This window comes from Dermacentor variabilis, chromosome 3, assembly GCF_050947875.1.
Source record: "Dermacentor variabilis isolate Ectoservices chromosome 3, ASM5094787v1, whole genome shotgun sequence".
NCBI classification, from domain to species: Eukaryota; Metazoa; Arthropoda; class Arachnida; order Ixodida; family Ixodidae; genus Dermacentor; species Dermacentor variabilis.
In genome coordinates, this window is record NC_134570.1 from 157,256,160 (window position 1) to 157,279,288 (window position 23,129).

General features: G+C 49.9%; 1 pseudogene; it reads right to left on the reverse strand.

Moving 5' to 3' along the window:
• Positions 1 to 548: 548 nt before the first annotated feature.
• Positions 549 to 1,296, reverse strand: LOC142574278 (uncharacterized; annotated as a pseudogene).
• Positions 1,297 to 23,129: the final 21,833 nt, after the last annotated feature.

The following is a 23,129-nucleotide window of genomic DNA, read 5'->3' on the forward strand; positions in this document are numbered from 1 at the left end:
CAAAACTTGTAACCACACTGAAGCTATAAAGAATGAAACACACACTTTGTCAGTTTGCAGTCCAGTGACAATACAACAAAGCAAAGCAAATGAACCTTATAAAAAAAGAAAGAAATCGTTTCCGTTTTGCCTGTTAGCTAAGCATATCACAAAGGGAAGCGGGCGGGAGGGTAGGGAGTGGTGCAGTAAGTAGCAAATGCAGCGGTCAGGCCGTAAATATAAATAAATATGTACAATGTAACAAAAAATTAATGAACCAGAAAGTTCAACACGGAAATCGAATAAAACATACAACTGGTGTGCGCTGTTAAACATTTAATTCGATAGCAAATTGGGACATAATATGCGGCACTATTCCTTCAGACAGGAGGAGTACACAAAGTATAAAATTCACCTTTCGTGCACGCATTTCAATAGCCAAGCACATGAATGTCTGTTCTTATTTACATTGCTTGCTTCTGCGAATTGTCACTGTGGCATACATCAAACAAGAATCGACAAGCAAGCAGCACATCCAGCAAACTCCTGGTGGGTGCTTCTTTTGTCTCTCACGGCCGCAGACCAGCAGAATGCCTGTAGACAAGGCACATACCCCACCCGACTCACAAAGTATGAGCAGAAAAGGCCTCTTGTTTCCGCTGCCCTCGTATAATTGTGCCCAGTTGGAGTTCGCAGACTGAACATTGCTGAGGTGCCACTGTCCTGGGTGGTGCGCCACTGGGCACCAGTGATGTTGCCATATGCATCTTCAGTGTCAACATAGTTCGCCGTCATGTAGGTCGTGTCATCACGCAAGAAGTTGTGTATGACACAACATGCCATGACAACGCAGTCTGCATTTTGTGGCCGCAGATTGATGGCACGCCGAAGATTCTGAACCGGGAGACCATCACTCCGAAAGCATTTTCAACGCGCCTCCTGCAAACTTAAGTAAAAAAAATTCAACACAAGCAAAGGCAAATTTTGTGCTTTTGGTTATCTGGCTCTGTTTAGACGGTAATTAGAGATGCGCTTGTTTTCATCCTGTCACCTTCTAGAAGATGGCCGCAGGAAATCCGGACGAAGCTGAAATGCTTCATCTCCGACGAAAACGCAAGGAGCAACGATGTTTGTGCCAGGCAGCTGCTTCGGAGGTGGAAGGCCGAGCAAGCCCTCTTCCAGTGATTTTCCAAAACGAGGAGCAGACAATGTGCCACCATCACTTTGACGTCCATACGCCCCAACATGAACGCATATGAATTTCTGATTGCTGTCAACAGCGGCCATGAGGACGACGGAGTATGTGCCCTGTAATAAAATAAGACTATAAGCAGATGTTATGAAAATATTACCTACTGCATTAATTACCTAGTAGTTGTAATGCAAGCTGCCTGAATTAGGAGGGGATTGTATCTGAACGTGCTTGCCGTCGACAGCACCAATACAGTGAGGGAAATTCCATTTTTCCTCGAATCCTTCTGCTACCTTCAGTTGTCGGCCCCTCAGTAACGACTCTTAGCGTGTGCAAAAAGATTTGTTCGATAGAAGCGCACCCGAAGCAAACTAGTTCGTGCACACAGGTACTTCAGAAAACTAGCTGAAGGAGCCGAAGTTTGTAACCACACTGTAAGTGCCTGTAATAAACAGCCTAGACAGAATATTTAGACAGATATACCAGAATCAGCTTTCAGTGTTCTTTCCTGAACATCACTATAGTTACGGCGTCAAAACGGTTAAAAAATAGTAAGATAACTACATCGCAAGTGGTGCCAGGCATTGACTGAGACCAATGCTGCTTAGGTATAGCATGCTTACCTGGGTGCTATAGCGAGCCGTGCACGTGAGGGCAGTGGTTCGCGCACGACGTGAAGCCTCATCAAACCTGCTGCGGCAAGTAAGTGCAGGGATTCAGAGGTCTCCGGTGACATTCTGTAATACTTTTTGAAGTATTCCTTGTCTCCCGACATCAGCAAGGGCAGCTGCACAACACAAACGATTTCTCCTTTTCCATGTTTATCTGTAGGAGCCCCGGAGCAAAAGCTTCCTGTACAAGTTCGAACTCACCGTTGTGTAAAACTTCGACTCCTGCTTCCGGTTCTTCCGAAGTACCCACCAGCGCCGGCGGCTTAGGAGCTTCATGAACAATTCCCTTTTCTCCAGATCACACTGTTCATTTAAAAGGAGAAGCTTCACGGTGTCCAGGGAGGGAGCAGACGCCGTCTTCAACATTCGGCAGCTACCCACTCGGTCCTCACAGTCGTCAACTTCATCGCTACAAGTTGTGCCAGGCGCTTGCACACTCAATAGTAGCTTCTGTTGAGAATTTCTAGCGACCGTCGCACATTTTTTTGCAGCCGTGGTTGGGGGCCCGGCGACGCACCAAGAGGGAGCCGGCGAACGGACGAGGGGCGCCCCGCTGGGCTGGCGTCCCGACCGGCGCCTCGACCCGCAACCTGATCCGTGCCCCGTGTTTTCGGCGGACCGCCTGCCGGGCGCGAATGGCCGGCGCCTCCGAGAAGGACGGAGGCGTCGGTATGGCCTACGTACTACTTGTATTTTGTATTTTTCGTTTCTCTTCCTTTTCTCTTCACTGCGACGTCTTTTGTTAAATAAACGTTCAGTCTTGAAGCGAACCCCGACGAGTGGGCATCGTTCGTTCGAGGCTCCTGCGTGCGCGGCCGCTACGCCGCCCGAAAGAGTCTCTCGCAGTTTGTAGTCGCACTCGCGAAGTGACCTCTACAGTGTTGGTCCTAGCTTTTATTCCACAGCTTCATTTTTTGCAGAAGCCAATACTCCTCCAAGAGAATAGCTGTGGCTTCCATAGCACCGCAACAACGAAACCAGAGTGCAGAACACAAACCCACCCCACCGACGCCGCGCTAGCCGCACACTCATACTTGCGGTGTTGAAGAGCCTTTACGCGTCACGCGACACGTCACTGTAACTTTTCCATTATATTTTCCAAGGTAACCTTTAGAATGCAACGCAGTCTTGCCTACAACGAAAGCGCGTGAAATTATTTCCTGTAAAGAGCGAGTCCTTCATCTAAATGCACTTAAAGCTTATCAAATCGTTTTTCGTGAAGCCTAGAGTTGCAGTCAAAGTCATGATATTTCGCACTTCTGATAGGAAGCTATTATACAACTTAGTTCATTGGGTGGCGCGAAAGATGTGACGACGACGGCGCGACGAGAGGCCGAAGACGAAGCTGAAAAGTTGATTACAGAATGACCGCGATGAGGTCACGAACACAGGCGACTACAGCTAGTAGACAACTTGGGTCATTCGGTCAGCGAAAGAGGGTAGATAGTCTGCAAATTTTCGATGCAAGTAAAGAATGCCAATGGCATAGAAAATGAAAAAAAAAAAAACTTGAAGAGAGGACACTCGGGCCATAGAGTTACTCTATGAGTCGGGCAAACCTGGCCTGAAAAAGTGCGTCATGATCACGGGGAAAGCCTAGTGTTCCACACAGCCACTACCTGGTGCGAATGGCAAAACTTTTTTTGAAGTATAAGCTGACACACAATGTTATACTTTTAAAATTTTGTTCCTAATCAGGCTACACACGTTTACTTATGTAATAAGTTGAACAGCTGTAACTACGTTTTTGTGGCTTCTTAACGCACGACAAAGGCAAGCCTTACCCAGCCGCAAGCCATTTGCATTTCAGTGCGTTTCGTCAGCAAGTAGCCTCGTGCGAACTTCAATTCCTCACGGCCCCGTGCTAACTACAGTCTCTCGCGCGGAAGGGACCTCTGCTGCTTTCGTATCGACATCGTTCTCGCGGCTTGAACGAAAGGTGAGACATCTTTTTAAACATTTTCTTGTACTTCAAACGTTGCGCGCGCTGTGTAGCTTCAATGAAATCAGACATAGTTGGCTTTGCGTCTTTAGGTTGACAGCTTAGAAAATGCGGAAGGGACCATTCTTTCTTAGCCAAACGTTATATTATGTAAGGGAGGTTGTTCCGTTTGCTAAGAGATGATTAATGAATTTTTATTTATTCATTTAATTAATTAACTCTAGAGGTTATTCCTTTCTTCGTTTACCATGCAGAATAAATTCGTTGTGTGGTTGTCGTAGCTTTACTTGTTGCACGTTTTTTATGCCTGGCAACATATGCTTTTCCTCTGACTATTCTGTATTGTATTGCTTTCCTGTTGTGTCATATTTGTCAGTGTTCATTTAATGCACGTAACCTGGAAGGGATGGGGTCACTGTGAATTAATTATTACAGGTAGTGCCGTGCATTAAATATTTATTCATTTATGATGTGTCTCCACAAGAAATTCAACAGACAACAGAACCGCTAGTATTATCTTGCCTGTAACGGTACTTGCAAGTGCAATGCAACATTTTAAAGGGCTCCTGAAACGGTTCGGACACATTTTGTAGACGCGTAGGGTACAGCTTAAGTTAATCATTCGCACCCCACTTTGCGTGAAACGTCTCATATTAAGAGAGCTACGGATGATTGCAAGTTACCCTCCTCCATAGTCATGCATTTTCTCCTCAACTCGTTCGCCGAGTGATCGGGGCTAAGCTCCGCCTTCACTGGCTCTGCGTCATGATGGCACGTCGTGTCTTCGACTTCCGGTTGTCTAGGAGCGAGCGCGCGAAGCCTCTCCAAACTCCCCGCCAGATGCTTGACAGTCGAACCCAAGCGAGAGATATCGAAGCAGCGTGCGTTGCGAGCATTCTGTCGCAGCACCGAACGTGTCGGGTATTGCGGTAACCACAGGCGAGCTGGATGTTTCGACGGATGGCTGGAGGCATAAACTCAAGCTGATGAAGGAACTTTAGCGTAGACGTACGTGAGTGGCCTGATCGGTCTGCACGGTCCAGCCACCTGTTCGCGCAGAGCTTAACCAGCCAAACAAAGCGCTAACATTGCTCTAACCAAGTGTAAGACATTTGAAACATCTACAAAAACAACGTGCTAACGATTACACTTCTGCGAAAAATTTACACCAGCAGCAAAGAAGAATACATTTCGTTACTGCTACTGTGTGTGGTGGAGCTCTGTGCTACGAAGTTGCTGTACCGTGCAGACCATTCACATTTGCCCTTCTGCTCATCCCGCGAACCGACACGGTCAAACAGCCAGGCCCTGTCCCCTTGCGCTTGCGTTTACTCTAATACCGGACTCGCGAAACGCAATTGCGTTAGTAACCTTCCGGTGTAAAGTGACGGCCGCAAACACGCAAATCCTGGCGCCGATCGGATAGCGGCAGTCCGATGCGCTGCAGCCAGTCCGCTCGTCTGCTGCCTTGCAGAGGGACACGATGTCGCAGCTTGACATATTGCCAGTCGCTACGTTTGCAGTCCACAACGCAACAAAGTTGAATCACAGTGCTCGCGAAAAGACTGGGACCGACTCTGACCGCGGAGCTCTCGTCAAAATGGAGCACGTTGTATGATAAGCAGACGACGCTTGCTGTGTGCCGGAAGCGCTTAAGTGTAGTGAGAAATTGTTCTTGTGCATTCTCTTTCTGTTACTTTCTTTTTATAGAAACAAACTCACTATGATTCCAGCTATTACGAACATCATTTGTTCACCATAAAGGTGGAAAAATTATTGATGACGCGCCCTGGGCAGGGAATCGTATAGCTCGCCCTACTGACGTCAATTGGGTGATTTATGTCGTATGGGTCACGGCCGGACTCGAGTCCGGCCATGTGTGGGTAGGGGCGGCTGAAAATTCCGCCGAGCAGTGTGCCGCGATCGGCAGCGATGTACATTCTTTAAAACAGAAGGACCTACTCTAACGACTCGGTACGTTTGTACAAAATCATCAAAATCGTTTCAGGGTCCCTTTAAGTAATTAAAAATTTGCCCTTAAATGCATGCAGTCAACTAGCTGAAAACTATATATTAAAATAGACGCGCTAAAAATATAGAAAAACATCGGAATACTGTGCGGATTCCCGTCGCCGCGAGCAGCGCGTTCAAACAGCCCGCCTATATCGGTATCCAGTAAACGTAAACCGGAAGTTAAGGGTTAGTCTCCAGTGTATCTCAGCTTGGTATGCTAGAGTCACCAGGGTCGCTGGGTTCTATGAGAGTGCCCCCTCCTTAAAAGCATTTCCTTTCTCTAGGCTAATGCTTTCAGTTTGGTCGGTAACAACTTTATCTATAGTCCTGCCGAGCTTTCGCCGACGGAGCCTTAAGTCTCCCACGTGGGGACGTCGACGTGTTGCCTCGCCGGCCTGCTGGACGGCCCACAGTTGGTCGCCGAGGCTGGGGCTGCGCAAGGCCCACCACGGCGGAAGGGTTCCTGAGTTAGCACCGCGCGGAAAAATGTAACGTAACAATGGGTCCGAGGGCACGGGTTTGCTTGAGACTACATGCTCGCACGCGAAGTGAGAAGTCACCTCCAAGAGCAGCAATGACAATCCAGAACAATTGTTTGGGTTATCTTCAAGAGCAGCAATCGCAATCCAGAACAATTGTTTGGGTTATCTCCAAGAGCAGCAATGGCAATCCAGAACAATTATTTGGGTCATTGAAACCATAACCCAAACATTTGTTCTGGATTGCCAGTGCTGCTCCTGGAGGCAACTTCTCACATCTCATACGAGCATGTTGTCTCAAGCAAACCCCCGTCCACGGACTCATTTTTACATTAAAATTTTCAACTTAACATTTAGAATGCACCTCAGTCTTGCCAACAAAGAAAACACGCGAAATAATTTGCTCTGAAGAGAAAGTATTTTATCTGAATGCACTCAACTATCAACAGATTGTTTTCCGAAAAGCATGAAGTTGGAGTCAAAATCATGATATTGCGTACTTATGATAGTGGGATTCCCAATCGCTGGCTTGCTCGCCTGCTTCTTTCTTTCTTTCTTCCTTTCTTTCTTTCTTTCTTTCTTTCTTTCTTTCTTTCTTTCTTTGTTTTTTATTCATTTCTGCTCTTGCTACCGCTGCTTCCATCAGCCGTTTATTTCTGCAATCCGTATTTCCAAACCGATTTTCCAAATTTTTCGCCGGCTCACTGCACGAACTTTTGAGAAAAGCCTCCCAGATCGGTCCGCGTAGCGTAAGAGAAAAGATAATTTGTGTTTTGTTTAAATACATTCAAGAGCGAGCTTTAAAACGGTATGGTATAGTATGGTAAAACTTTAATGAAGTCCTGCAGATCGTGTGTCTTCGAAAAAATCAACTTCCATCTATGAGCGCAGTTCTAAATCTATACCAACCGGTTAAAACCGGTTCAAATCTCACTATTTTTGCTCTGTGGCTGAAGCTGAAACTACCGAAAGATATCCAGAAGTCGAGCCCGAATCCGAAGCGGACTAAAGCAATCTTTAATGTTTAGTTTAGCGTGCGTGCGCGCGCGCACGTGTTTGTGTGTGTGTTTGTGTGTGTGTGTGTGTGTGTGTGTGTGTGTGTGTGTGTGTGTGTGTGTGTGTGTGTGTGCGTGCGTGTGTGTGTGTGTGTGTGCGTGTGTGTGCGTGTGTGTGTGTGTGTGTGTGTGAGATTTGTACCTTTGCATGAAAAGATTCCGAACATTTTATCAGTGATTAATCTTTCTCATTGGCAAACCTGAATGTTAATCACACGTAATCAATCACAGTCCAGTGTTGACAAAAATTTTTTCCAGTGCATCGCTGAAGCGAAACAAAAGAGTCGCTAAACGTCCCACTAAAACTGTCAAGTGGATTTTAAATAAGAGAGGTTTTTGGACACTATAAGCTAACGTGAAATAAATCCTTTTCCTCGACGTTTCATGCTTGTCCAACTTTTGTGGAGGTTATGGAAAAACAGTACAATTACCAGGAGGTGCTAGAGTGCTTTTATTTATATATTTAATTATCCTGAAATTGTATCTGGGGATTCTCGCCGGATTGGTTGTAAATCAAAACTGATTACAATATTTGCAGAAATACAATAGCGTACAAATCACACTTACAAATAAAAATGAACACAATTTCACGACGCTAGTTTCGAAACAAAGAGTCAATTCCTGAATGAAGAACTTGATCATTCTGTCAAACTCTTTAACATATCTAGGAAAGGAGCACTTGAATCAATTAACGCATGTGTGAAAGGGAGTTACATTAAAGTTATGTTTTCGTCTAGTGGCTTATCCGAATGAGAGAGATTAGTTTATCAGTGTTGGAGTGCCCATTAACTAGCTGTTAAAGAATTCAGTCGGTAACAGCGATTTCTCTAAGACAGATATTCAGCCTTGGCCAAAGGAGCTGTTATTCAAGATCGTGCAAAAATGTCATATGCAAAGCAGACAGCCTTTTTTATTTTTCTGTATAATTGCCAACATCCTTTTGAGTAAAAGGGTCACATTATGGAAGCATAGTCAACAGTTTTATAGCCGCCGAGCAGCAGGGCTTAATAATTTTAGAAGCTCTTCGTCGGGACACAATTTTAGAAGCTCAGTCGGGACACAAGAGATGTCGCGACTGAGCGCATGGATAGCAGACTCGCCCACCTTATCGAGGCCAAATCATCCATCCTCTCTAGATGGAAGGGACAACGGCTCAATAGACGACTCAGTCGGAAGGTCGCACTTCTCAACAAGGAAATTGAAGCACACTGCCACGTTCTAAGTCAACAGCAATGGACAGAGCTCTGTCACTCTCTAGACGGGCAACTCCACCACCCCCGCTCGTGGAAAATGCTCAAACATTTGATTGATAGCACCACCACCCGCTCATATTAAGAAGATCGCCTCACAAAGCTTTTATTCACAGAAAGCAAGACGCATGGCCAGGACCACGTTAAGAATAGCTTATGTCAGAAGTACATCCCATCTGGGCCTACTCAACCTCACGGGCCATACACAGGGACCTCCAACCCTGCCCTTGATGAAGATTTCAGCGTGGCAGAGATTCATGCTGCCCTGTACAAGCTGAGCAGCCGTTCGGCGCCAGGCCCAGATGGTGTTACGAATAAAACACTAAGAAATCTAGATGACCCCTCGGTGCGTCAACTCACCGAATACAACAACTGCTGGCGCCAGGGATCCATTCCTCCGACATGGAAAACGGCCAAAGTAATTCTCATCCCCAAACCCGGTAAGCCATCTAGCCTCGCCAATCTCCGGCCCATATCGCTAACTTCATGTGTAGGCAAGGTCATGGAGCATGCACTCCTAACCCGTGTAAACACTCACCTCGAAGACACATCTGCTTACTCCCACTCGATAATTGGCTTTAGACAACATCTTTCCACACAAGACGCTATGCTCCAACTTCAGCATCAAATCCTAGATGGCAAATCCCGTCACACGAAGGCGACCTTGGGCCTCGACCTCGAGCGCGCCTTCGATAACATAAGGCACTCCACCATCCTCGAACGCATCTCCTTGCTCAACATTGGAGAACGCACTTACTACTACGTAAGAAACTTTCGATCCAATCGGAAGGCCTTCCTGTCGGTCGGAGACATTCGATCGGAGGAACTCTCCCTCGGCAGCACGGGCACAGCGCAAGGCTCTGTCATTTCCCCAATACTGTTTAGTCTGGTTATGCTCGGATTAGCACAAGAACTACAAAAACTCGACGGCATTGAACACACCATATACGCCGACGACCTTACAATCTGGGTTGCAGAGGGCAGTGACGGCCAAATCGAGACTGTCCTACAAGACGCCACTGACGTCATAGAATATTATATTGAAGGCACGGGACTCCGCTGTTCCCCTGAAAAGTCGGAGCTTCTCCTATACCGCCCCACACTCCGTGGACGCCCCCCGCGGGGCTCCACGAATAAACACCAATACGAGGAAATAGAGCTCAACCTGAGGGTTGGCAGACCCATACCCGTGGTCCCTAGCATCCGCGTTCTTGGTATGACCATAGAAGCCAACGGAGCTAACTCTACGGCTATCTCCAAGATCCTTCGACAGACCACTAATACATTCAGACTGCTGAAACGAGTGACCAACCGACGAAGGGGAATGAAGGAAGAAAGCCTCATCCGCCTTGTCCAATCTTTTATCATCTGTCACATTACTTACGTTGCGCTATTTCTTAACTGGTACAAAGCTGAAAAGACTAAACTGGACATCATCATCAGAGGAGCCTATAAGCAGGCCTTAGGACTACCCAACCACACCAGCACGGAACTTCTACTACAATTAGGTATCCACAACACGCTAGACAAGTTAATCGAAGCCCAACGTCGATCTCAACTAGAGCGGCTTACCCTCACGGAAACGGGCCGCAGCATTCCAACCAAGCTTGATATCACCTACCACCGTCAACATGGAGACAAACGCCCAATACCACGCGTCATTCAGCAATGGATACACGCCGATCCTATTCCGAAAAACATGCACCCAGACTACAACAAAGAACGCAGGAAGGCACGAGCTACCTCCATCATCAAAGCTTATACCAACACCGCGGGCGTCACCTTCGTCGACGCAGCTGAGTACCAAGATGGACGGCGCTTTGCGGCGGTTACCACAGCAGGCGGCTTGCTCCGACATGCTGCCAGCTTCGTTACCCAAAATGCCGAGACGGCTGAGGAAGTGGCCATCGCCCTGGCCACTCTTGACCCAGCCTGTCACACCATACTGAGCGATTCTCGCGCCGCAATCAACAACTACATCAAGGGTCGTATTTCTCACCAATCACTCCGTATCTTACAACAAGCCCCGCATTCGTCTGAAAATCAAATCACCCTCGTCTGGATCCCAGCCCACGCCGGCGTTGTCCACCCACCCGCACTTCACCAACCTCAACGAGGTTACACACTCCGTAGCACGAGGACTAGTCAACCGTGACGGAGACGGTGCAGGTGCACCCACAGGACGCGACCGCCTTACAAGATATACAACGACCTTGTGAAGTCATTTTACCTCGCAAGAAGAACCTTCCCCACCCCTCACCGCAAGTTAGAGCACAGGCAACCACCCTTCGCCTGTTACAGACAAATACATACCCCTCCCTCACACGCTATCACACCATATACCCCGACATCTACCCGAGCCAGACGTGCAAGGTCTGTAAAACTGAATCAGCAACACTCCCCCGCATGCTATGGGAGTGCGAAAATCAATATCCCTACCTTAATCCCGTGACCAACTCGTCGAGATGGCACGCCGCCCTGCGCAGCTCCCATCTCGACGACCAACTCTGGGCGACCCAGCAGGCCTACGAAGCGGTGAAGAGGCAAGACCACGACGTCCCATAGTGGGAGGCCTAGGCCCAGCCGACTGAACTGCTGGTCCTCATTAAAGTTCTCTCTCTCTCTCTCTCTCTCTCTCTTCGTAAAAAGTTTTCGATTTGGGTTGGTGTCATAGGCGCCGACTACAGGGGGGGGGACTGAGCCCCCTCCGGATTTTTCCGGCTCGGACTGAGCCCCCCACCCTTCCCCGGCGATGCCGAAGCCTACCCCCTTCCATCTCCTAAAGTGTCATTGCCAGAGTTTTGTCACCCACATCCTTTTAGGTTTCTTTTGACTTATATCTTTTGACGATCTTTTCGCTTAAAATTTTGTTGAGCCTAATAGCTTACTGCATCATTATTGGCGCGGACATGCACGAATTTTAATCCATACTCTGTTTCATTGCTGCAAATCCTTACAATAGGAGAACAAGCGCACTAGAAGTACCAGCAGCGGCTACTTCATCTGTATTTTCTCACTTGAGCATTGTTTCAAATTTCCACTGTACACACCATGCACATATTGTTACGTTTCGCCTACGACGCGCGGTATAGCCGGCGCGGATCCAACGGACGCCGGGGCTTCGTTCAAAGCGGCGGACATTTTGGCCCGTTCGGCGCCGCTGCTACGCCTCCCCGCCAAGCGCGTCCAGGCATGTTCCAATGCCACGTGTCTTCGTGTGCGCGCGTGTGTGTGTGTGCATGTTGGTGCCCACGCTTGTCAAAGCGCGGCAGCCGGGGAGAGGAGCTCCCCCAACTGTGAAGCGAGGAGGTCTGAGCGGCGCCGGCCCGGCGGATGCGTCACCTACTCGTCTCAACGTGCCCGAGCACCGCCATCACGTGGCCTCAGCCCGAGGCGTTCCTTCTTCCCCTCGACTCCGAGAGTATAGGATCAGCTGCTCCCGGACGCCGAGAGAGGCTCCGATTTCTTCTGTTGAGTTACGTGCTCTCCCGTCTCTCCACTTCGGTCGACCTGACCGCCCGCTCTTACGCGATGATAGAATAAACAAGTTGTTCTGTTAGCAGTCGACTCATGCTTTGCTCGGACCTTCGGATGCTTCCAGTTGTGCCCCAGGCCGCCAGGCCAACGCTACCCTTGGGGCTTGCGACCCAGCTGCAACAACGGGCGTCAGCGCTGAGATTACAACTGTCTGCCAGCGGTGAGATCGCGACAACGGAGGCCAGCAGCGAAGATATGAGGTTGACTGTATGCTGAGCAGCACAACGACCATCCGGGAGCAGTGCAACGAGCCCTGTGTGATGACTGGTTGCCTGCAGCGGAACGACTGCGCTGAATTCTTGGCTGCGAGGTTTGGTGAGTGCGGGACTTTCTTCTTCCGAGTTTTGCCAGGCTTTTGTTAGTGTCAGAAACAGAGCTGGTAATTGTGGTTGTCGTTGCTGCCGGGTTAGTTTGCGGCAAGACAATAGTAGGCAGTAGAGAAAGCAGCATTCAGAGTAGCCATGGATTGGAAGTCGTTGCGCAAACCGAAATTGCTGGAGCTTGCAAGAGAGTTGGGTCTGGATGTCTCAGACAAACTCAGAAAACCACAACTGCTGAGGGCTATTCTTGAGTTAGAAGCTGAGGATGACGAGCTGTCGGAATGCCTTGAGACCATTGAGGAGAGGGCAAAAAGACAGGAGCGCGACCTTAAAGAGCAAAAAGAGAAACAGGAGCGCGAACTTAAAGAACAGAAAGAGCGAGAGCAACAAGAGAAAGAAAAAGAGCGAGAGCAACAAGAGAAAGAAAAAGAGCGCGACCGTCAACACGCTTTGGAAATGAAGCGTCTCGAGGTAGAGATGGAACGCGCTCGTAATGGAAGTCAGGCACACGGTGCAGGAGAACGAGTATCGTTCAAAATGACTGACCTGATGCGGCCGTTTAAGCTTGGAGAGGACATTGGTTTGTTGCTGGTTAACTTTGAGCGAACGTGCGAGAAGCAGGGGTTCTCTCGGCAAACGTGGCCACAGCGCTTGCTCACTTTGTTACCCGGCGAGGCGGCCGACGTAGTCGCTCGCTTGAAGAGAGAGGAGGCAGAGGATTTCGACAAAGTGAAATCGAGTCTGCTAAAAAAATTGGAGGACGCTTAAGCTTCGCCTTCAAGAGTGGAACGCGACAGCGTTCCCGTCGACTCGCCAAAGGGTGTAAGACAATGGGCTACGGCGCAGTGACTACGCGCCCCGCATCGGACGCGGTGAGCGTCGAGCAACGCAGCGTTCGGCGCGACAACGAAATGTGCGCCTGAGCAAGCGACGCACGCCTGAGCCTTAGAAACAGCTCCTTTCTAAGGCAACACCGCGTTCACTAGAGGCGCTTTTGTACCGCTTTGAAGCATCGAACTCGTGGCTCAGTGGTAACCTCTCCGTCTCACACTCCGGAGACCCTGGTTCGATTCCCACTCAGCCCATTTAGGAAGTTGCTTTTTATTTATGAAGTGCCTGCCGTGATTTATCGCTCACGGCCAACGCCGCGGACGCCGACGCCGACACCGACGACACCGGCTTTTCTGCGACACGAGCTCCTTAACGCTATCGCGTTAAAAAGTACAGGCTGTCAGCGGAGGCGTTCCGTCGGAAGTTTCGGGAAAATGAGAAAGGCAAAAGTGAGTCATATACAGAGTTTGCGTACAGGCTTATGTCAAACATGCAGGAGTGGCTCAAAGAAGAGAAAGCGTTTGGTGACCACGAGAAAGTTGTGCAGTGTTTCGGGCTGGAACAGTTTTATAGTCGGTTACCTGAGAACGTGCGGTACTGGGTCTTGGATAGGCCAGACGTTAGTACGGTGGCTAGAGCCGCTGAGCTAGCCGAGGAGTTTGTGACGCGTCGGGCTCGCGGAGCTAAGGACGGTCAAAAGGGTGAATTTGGCTCCAAGTTTGAGAGGCCAAAGTTCACACCCATGAGAGCAAGGGGCGACACACGTAGTGCGGATGCGAGTGAAAGCAGTCCGACCGAACGTAAGGAGGCGGCGGCAGCCGAAGCCGAACGCAGAAAGCGGTTCGAGACGAGGCAAGCGCGCGTTTGTTATACGTGTCAGAAGCCGGGTCACTTTTCGGCGCAGTGTCCAGAAACAAAAACAAAAGTCGTGTTTTTGTCATTATGCAGCACTGACGAGAACATGAAGCTCCTCGAGCCCTACATGCGAGACCTCCTCGTGAACGGGAAAGAGTGCCGAGTGCTTCGCGATTCCGCAGCTACAATGGATGTAGTTCACCCCTCTTACGTAGAACCCCATATGTTCACGGGCGAGTGCGCATGGATCAAGCAAGCCGTGGAAGCTCATAGCGTGTGTCTGCCCGTAGCAAAAGTGCTTATTGAAGGACCTTTCGGAGCACTTGAGACGGAGGCCGCAGTGTCATCTATGCTGCCCCCCCAGTACCCGTACCTATTTTCGAACAGGTCGGATCACCTCCTGCGCGAGAAGGGGCTTTTGTTTGGTGAGGCTAGCGTTCAGGCCTTAACCAGATCGAAGGTTCGGGAGCTCGCTGCAAAAGCGGCAGTTGCGGCGCCGACGTTGTCGAACAATGAGAAAGGGTCAGAGGCGCAGCAAGCTGATATTCAGAGCACGCCCGAACTGAATAAAATTGAGCCTGTAGCGTTGAAGGCACCAGATACTGGAGAGGAAATTCCCGACACGGGAAAGTTAGAAGAGCTATCTGCAGATTTGCTCATCGCGCCTACGTCAGACGGACTTAATAGGTTGCTAAAAGTCAGCCGGTCGGCTTTGATAGCCGAGCAAAAAAAGGATGGCAGCCTAGAAAACGTGCGCTGCAATGTCAAGGAAGGTATCGCCAGGAAAAATGCGCGTTTTGTGGAAAGAGGTGGAGTCCTGTACCGGAAGTATCTAGACCGCAGGGGAGTGGAGTTCGATCAGCTGATCGTTCCTCAGTGCTGCCGTCAGGATCTGTTGCGCTTGTCGCAAGGGGGTTCGTGGTCCGGACACCTAGGAGTTAAGAAAACTAAGGACCGTCTCTTGCAAGAGTACTATTGGCCAGGGTGTTTTCGGGACGCAGACCACTTCGTGAGGACATGTGACACCTGTCAGCGGGTGGGCAAACCAGGGGACAAATCGAGGGCACCGTTGAAATTGGTACCTATCATTACGGAGCCTTTTAGACGGCTCGTTATTGATACAGTGGGACCTCTGCCGGTAACAGCCACGGGGTACAGACACATTTTGACTGATCTGCCCAACGACAAAGTTCCCTGAAGCAGTGCCGCTTAAAGAACTCTGCTCAGTTGAGATAGTCAATGCACTACTGTCCATATTTGCGCGAGTTGGTTTTCCTGCGGAAATCCAATCAGATCAGGGCACAGTGTTTACTAGCGCTTTGACGACAACTTTTCTCGAAAGGTGTAGGGTAAAGCTGTTACACAGCTCAGTGTACCACCCACAGTCGAATTTCGTTGAAAAGCTCCACTCCGTCATGAAGCGCGTGTTGAGAGCATTGTGGTTTGAACAACCAACTGACTGGGAGCTGTGTCTGCCTGGAGCGATGTTTGCATTAAAGACCGCGCCGCATGCGGCTACGGGGTTTTCGCCGGTTGAGCTAGTGTACGGTCGCTCGCTGCGATCTCCGCTTCGCATGCTTCGAGACGGATCACTGCCCTCTCCAATGGCTGCAGACTATCTCTTTCACAAATGGCCGCCTCCTGCGCTGGAGCCTCGCTTTGCAACAATATTCCTTTGAGGTGCGTTACAAAAAGGGGAGTCTCAACGGTAACGCCGATGGCTTAAGTCGAAGCCCCTAACGTAGGAATCAGCCTCAAAGTTGATTGTTACTGATGTTTTTCTTCCTGAGGCAGGATTTTTAACATATTGCTTTTGTTTAGTGTTTCAAAGTGATGACGTGCTTTCTAGTGCAATTTTCCAATTTGTGGACGCGTTCTGAGTGCTGCTAGACTACTGTAAGGAACTAGGCAGTGGTATAAAAGGGGAAAGAGCCTGGCAGGGCTTAGTGAGGGTTGTTTCGTGCTTGCTGACTGAGCGGTTGAGTTTCGGCGTAGTTCTAACGCTTGCCGGGAACGAGAACAAAAATGTCAACTCTCCCGAAGTCACTTTGCAGTGTCCTGTGTGAACCTCAACGAGAGAACGAGGCCTTCTTTGTGCGCTGCGCTCAAGAAACGCCGAAGGACGCCCGACTTCGGTTATGAGCATCATCGAGCGACATCCCTCCGGACAGCGGATGCAGTCCCCTGACCATCGGGATCTCCTTCCCCCGGCGGGGCGGTCTGTTACGTTTCGCCTACGACGCGCGGTATAGCCGGCGCGGATCCAGCGGACGCCGGGGCTTCGTTCAAAGCGGCGGACATTTTGGCCCGTTCGGCGCCGCTGCTACGCCTCCCCGCCAAGCGCGTCCAGGCATGTTCCAATGCCACGTGTCTTCGTGTGCGCGTGTGTGTGTGTGTGCATGTTGGTGCCCACGCTTGTCAAAGCGCGGCAGCCGGGGAGAGGAGCTCCCCCAACTGTGAAGCGAGGAGGTCTGAGCGGCGCCGGCCCGGCGGATGCGTCACCTACTCGTCTCAACGTGCCCGAGCACCGCCATCACGTGGCCTCATCCCGAGGCGTTCCTTCTTCCCCTCGACTCCGAGAGTATAAGAGTAGCTGCTCCCGGACGCCGAGAGAGGCTCCGATTTCTTCTGTTGAGTTACGTGCTCTCCCGTCTCTCCACTTCGGTCGACCTGACCGCCCGCTCTTATGCGATGATAGAATAAACAAGTTGTTCTGTTAGCAGTCGACTCATGCTTTGCTCGGACCTTCGGATGCTTCCAGTTGTGCCCCAGGCCGCCAGGCCAACGCTACCCTTGGGGCTTGCGACCCAGCTGCAACAACGGGCGTCAGCGCTGAGATTACAACAATATACAATATATTTATGTATATATATACAGAACAAAGTTTATTATATTTTAAGGAAAACGAGGTAGCCAATTAACAATTATTTCTAAAGGTATGGATAGCTTATGCCTAGAGAATGAATATGTTGCTGTATATTCACCCCGCTTCAAAATGCTTTGCATGCTTTCTTTACCCTGAAAAAAAAAAACCCTGTAAACTTCAGTGATCCTTTCGGCAAAATCTTTTATGAACGGCGTGTTAAATGCACGTGAATTATATGTGTCTCAGCATCGCTTCGCTTTCCAGTAAGCAAAGGTAACTACTATATCAAAGAACGCTTCTCATAATTTACAACATTTATTAGGGATGGAAACATCGTCCCTTGCATGCAGAGGTCATAAATATGTACAGGGTGCCCCGATTAAAGATCATGCACCCAGGTTAAAAAAAAGAAAAGCAATGCGTTATTCGGAAAAAAACCCTAGTGCATATGGTTTCCAGTACAATGGAGTTGCCGCCAGTAACTTTTTCATTGCTGAGATCTAATTCTGTAATTGTAATTAATTATCTAAGTCGAGACGTGTAATCATAAATATCAAGATGTCAATGAGGCATTTGTAGGCACAACCAAGGGGCATCTAACTGCGGTATTTTCAGCAATGTACTAATTGCGTGCTCATCTTTTCCGACTAATAAATAAACCGTGCGAAATATGACGAATACCACGTGACTGCGCTCCCACCCGCATCATAGAGCAGCGCCCTCGTACAGGCTCCTTCTGAGTCAGACCGTGCGAAATGAAGGAAATAAAAAAAAATCACCGACCAAGCAATCCGTACAAATGGTTAACCAGCGAAGCTGAAACGTGCGCTCCCGGTGATTATCACTGGGTCAATCCCGACGGTATTAAACGATGGCTTGGCACGCTGCCGGATCCTCGGTACGCAGTTGCTGCTTGCGCTCGGGTGTCCGAGCTTGTTAATGCGCCCGGGTTGCAGACGCACACGCCCGGGTTGCAGCATCGCGACGGCGTAGACGATGTTGCAAATGGGTCGCAAGCCCCAAGGGTAGCGTTGACCTGGCGGCCTAGGGCACAGCTGGAAGCATCCGAAGGTCTTGGCAAAGGATGAGTCGACTGCTAACAGAACAACTTGTTTATTCTAGCATCGCAAAAGAGCGGCCGGTCAGGTCGACCGAAGTGGAGAAACGGGAGCCCACGTTACTCGACTGAATAAATCGAAGCTTCTCTCTTGGCGTCCGGGGGCAGCTGCTTTTATACTCTCGGAGGCGAGGGCAAGAAGGAACGGCTCGCAAGAGGTGCACGTGACGGCGGCGCACGGACACGTTGTGACAAGAAGTGACGTATCCGCCGGGCCGGCGCCGGTCAGACCTCCTCGCTTCACAGTTGGGGAGCTCCTCTCCCCGGCTGCCGCGCTTTGACAAGCGCGGGCACCAACATGCGCGCACGCGCACGCACACGCACACACACACACACACACACACGCACACGCACACACACACACACACACACACACACACACACACACACGCACGCACGCACGCGCACACACACACACACACACACACACACACACACACACACACACACACACACACACACACACACACACACACACACACACACACACACACACACACACACACACACACACACGAAGACACGTGGCATTGAAACATGCCTGGACGCGCTCAGCAGGAGGCGTTGGGGCAGCGCTGAACTGGCCAAAATGTCCGCCGCTGTGAACGAAGCCCCGGCGTCCGTTGCATCCGCGCCGGCTATACCGCACGTCGGAGGCGAAACGTAACAGACCGCCCCGCTGGGGGAGAAGGAGATCCCGATGGTCAGGGGACTGCATCCGCTGTCCGGAGGGATGTCGCTCGATGATGCTCATGACCGAAGTCGGTCGTCCCTCGGCGTTTCTTGAGCGCAGCGCACAGAGAAGGCCTCGTTCTCACGTTCAGGTTCACACAGGACACTGCAAAGTGGCTTCGGGAGAGTTGCCTTTTTTTTCTCGTTCCCAGCAAGCGTTAGAACTACGCCGAAACTCAACCGCTCAGTCAGCAAGCACGACACAACCCTGTAGCCGGCGACACCGAAGAACGACCGAATATCGGTCTTCGTGCGCGGTTGCGGGAAGTCTCGCACAGCGGCCACCTTTATTTTAGAGGGGCGGCGACGACCCCGTACAATCACGTGACCGAGGTAGACAACTTCGGCCTGTGCTAACTGGCACTTGGGAGCCTTGACTGTCAAGCCCGCTTCGCGCAGGCGGGTTAGCACTGCCCACAAGTGTGCCATATGCTCAGACCAGGATGTGGAGAATAGCGCTACGTCGTTTAAATACGGTAAAGCGAATTCTTCCTGTTCCCGCAACACTTTTTCCATGAGGCTTGAAAAGCAGTATGGCGCGTTCTTCAAACCAAAACTCAAAACTTTAGGACGGAATGTTCGCATTGGTGAAATGAACGCCGCATACCTACTAGCCTCTTCTGTAAGTGGAACCTGCCAATAACCCCTGACAAGATCTAGGGTGGAAATAAACTGAGCGCTACTAACTTTCTCAAGGCGCTCCTCGATGTTAGGGATCGGATAAATTTGATCCTTAGTGATGGAATTAAGCCTGCGGTAGTCGACGCAAGGACGAAGTTCCTTGCCCGGTACCTCAACTAAAATCAAAGGCGAGGTATAATCACTCTCACCCGCCTCAATAACACCGAGCTGTAGCGTTTTCTTTACCTCAGCCTCCATAATATCGCGCTGGCGGGGTGACACCCGGTACGCCTTGGATCGTACTGGCTCTGGGGAGGTAAGTTCTATTTCATGAGTAAGGACAGAAGTCCTACCAGGCCTCTCAGAGAACTGACCTTGAAACTCTTGTAAGAGCTGGTGTAGTTCGGTTTTCTGCTCAGGCGACAGCGGTGCTTTACTGATTAAGTCACTGATGACTTGATCGGTGTCTTCCCTGTTCGTCACTGAGCCTAGTCCCGGAAGCTCGACGAAACGGCAGAAGTGGTCGAAATTTCCGCACTCCTCCACTACGGCGTGCCTCATAATCGGAAAGTGGTTTGGGCACGTATAACCCCATAGTTTAATCAATTTAATTTTTAGATGCACAGCTAGAAGGGCCACAACTAAACATATAAACACCATATCCCAATAAAACCAGCATCCCACGTCTTCGCATTACGCGTGCGATGCCCTATCAAGGGAAGGCGGCGCAGCGTCAATAGGTAGAGCATCGCACGCGTAATGCGAAGACGTAGGATCGTTCACCACCTGCGGCAAGTTTTTTCACCCACCTTCAACTCCATTACTTTATAACCTTTTATAGTTTATTTATAATTTCTTTATTTTTTATAATTATATATTCAATTAATAAGCACAAGTAATTTTCCCTGTGTTGTCCTTGATGTCTTTGTTCGTTGGCTTCTTACGATATGAATAATAAAATCGGGCCCCTCGGTTAACCCCCTTTCTTTTCATTCATTACATAACGACGGGCTCGAATCCGGCTACACTGATGCATTCAGGTAGCACGTGTGGGTTTATTGACAAGTTGCCTTCACGCTAAAAAAGATCATGTGCTCGTGACGCCTGCGGCAGAAAGGATGTTCCACATCCGCCGCCAAGATTTGTGAATGGCGGCCTGGCTAACACTGCCAGCGTTAGCTCTAGTAGCAACACATTAATACTCCCACTAAGTGTATGGGAAGACGGCGCCGCGGTAGCTCTATTGGTAGAGCATGGCACGCGTAATGCGAAGACGTGGGATCGTTCCTCACCTGCGTCAGGTGGTTTTTTCATTCACTTAATTACATATTTCCATTAATTTATAATTTCTTTATTTCAAATAAAGGAATTATGGGGTTTTACGTGCCTAAACCACTTCCTGATTATGAGGCACGCCATAGTGGAGGACTACGGAAATTTTGACCACCTGGGGTTCTTTAACGCGCACCTAAATCTAAGTACCACGGGTGTTTTCGCATTTCTCCCCCATCGAAATGCCGCCGCCGTGGCCGGAATTCGATCGCGTGACCTCGTGCTCAGCAGCCCAACACCATAGCCACTGAGCGCCCACGGCGGGTTTATTTCAAATAGTAAGTACAAGTAATTTCCCCTGTGTTGTCCTTGGTGTGTTTGTTGGCTTCCTATGATATGGTTAAAGGAATCGATTACTTTTTAGTGAAGGCTCAATTTAATGTCGCGGTGAAGCAATTGATAACTGGAATTAATGCCATTTTTTAAAGATGCGATTGTAATTGCTTACTTTTTTTCCTATAAGGTGTTTAAGTCTTCTTGCAATACATGCGAAAGACAGCAACTCGAAACATAATCAATCCCCCGTTATTGAGGTCATTTCACTGTAAATGTTCGTTGTAGAGGCATTTGACTGTTTAATTAGTCTGGCCTGCTCGTGCTAAAGGTTAATTTGAAAACTTGAAGAAAAAAGAGACGCGCGCCGAGCAGTGTCTCAAGCCACTAAAGCATTTTTTCCCAAATTTAAAAAAAGTTTTATTTTCTCTGGAGCGTTATACCTAGGCCTGTTTTGTTTTTATGTATAACATTTGTTGCTATTAAATGTAGTCAAGCATGTAAAGAATAACGGTGTGTATTACGCGAACGGTGATCAATGTTGATTGGCGTTGTTGATAGTAAAGTGAGGAGTATTTTTTTTCAATTTTTACGAATAAATATTTATTGAACGTTACTTATTGTATTTTCAATTATCTTACCTAATTGATAAAGCCTCAATGCAAAAGTTGTAGAGGATATAGACAAATGACAGCGTTTGAAGGAGCCTATATCTTCCGTGGTATTTTTTTCCGACGACACAGAAGCACGGATAACTTTAAAGGGGACCTGTCACCATTTTTTACCCTTGAAGGTCTGTATCACAACGCGTTCTCTGTATTTGTGAATGTTCAGTGAAGCTGCCCACGTGCTTTTCGGAATACGTATATCGCTTTCATGCTTTTCGATTTCATGGTTATCGATTACTTGGCGTGCCAACGAGACATCTACTGTGGAAGAAGAGAAAGTTCACGTGCTGCTCTTGCGGGGATGGTTCCACTGCAAGCGCCATCAGGTACACGAGCACGCGCCATCAGGTGCAGAATGCGCAGTGACCGGACGACAGCCCCGGCGCCTCCAGCCGCATCTGTTCCCTGCAGTGGGTCATCGGGTCCTGGTGATACCGGAGTCTCCAGTGTAATGACTCGCGCACGCTCGGCCAGGCTAAGGAAGGCTGGGATCATTGCGGATCACTCGGCGTGCGTTCCAGTGCCAGCGGTACCTATGCGATGGTGCGGTGTGGCCACGGCGAAGACGACGGAGAAGAAGAATGCCGAGGGCTCACCACCGGCTGCACCAAGTGAGCCTCAACGCACGCCTCAGAGTCGCCCTTGTTGTAAGGAAGGCATTGCGGAGCACTCGGCGTGCGTTCCAGTGCCAGCGGTACCGATGCGACGGTGCGGTGTGGCCACAGCGAAGACGACGGGGAAGGAGAATGCCGAGGGCTCACCACCGACTGCACCAAGTGAGCCTCAACGCACGCCTCAGAGTCGCCCTTGTTGTAAGGAAGGCATTGCGGAGCACTCGGCGTGCGTTCCAGTGCCAACGGTACCGATGCGACGGTGCGTTGTGGCCACGGCGAAGACGACGGGGAAGGAGAATGCCGAGGGCTCACCACCGGCTGCACCAAGTGAGCCTCAACGCACGCCTCAAAGTCGCCCTTGTTGTAAGGAAGGCATTGCGGAGCACTCAGTGTGTGTTCCAGTGCCAGCGGTACCGATGCGACGGTGCGTTGTGGCCACGGCGAAGACGACGGGGAAGAAGAACGCCGAGGGCTCACCACCGGCTGCACCAAGTGAGCCTCAACGCACGCCTCAGAGTCGCCCTTGTTGTAAGGAAGGCATTGCGGAGCACTCGGCGTGCATTCCAGTGCCAGCGGTACCGATGAGACGGTGCGGTGTGGCCACGGCGAAGACGACGGGGAAGGAGAATGCCGACGGCTCACCACCGGCTGCACCAAGTGAGCCTCAACGCACGCCTCAGAGTCGCCCTTGTTGTAAGGAAGGCATTGCGGAGCACTCGGCGTGCGTTCCAGTGCCAGCGGTACCGATGAGACGGTGCGGTGTGGCCACGGCGAAGACGACG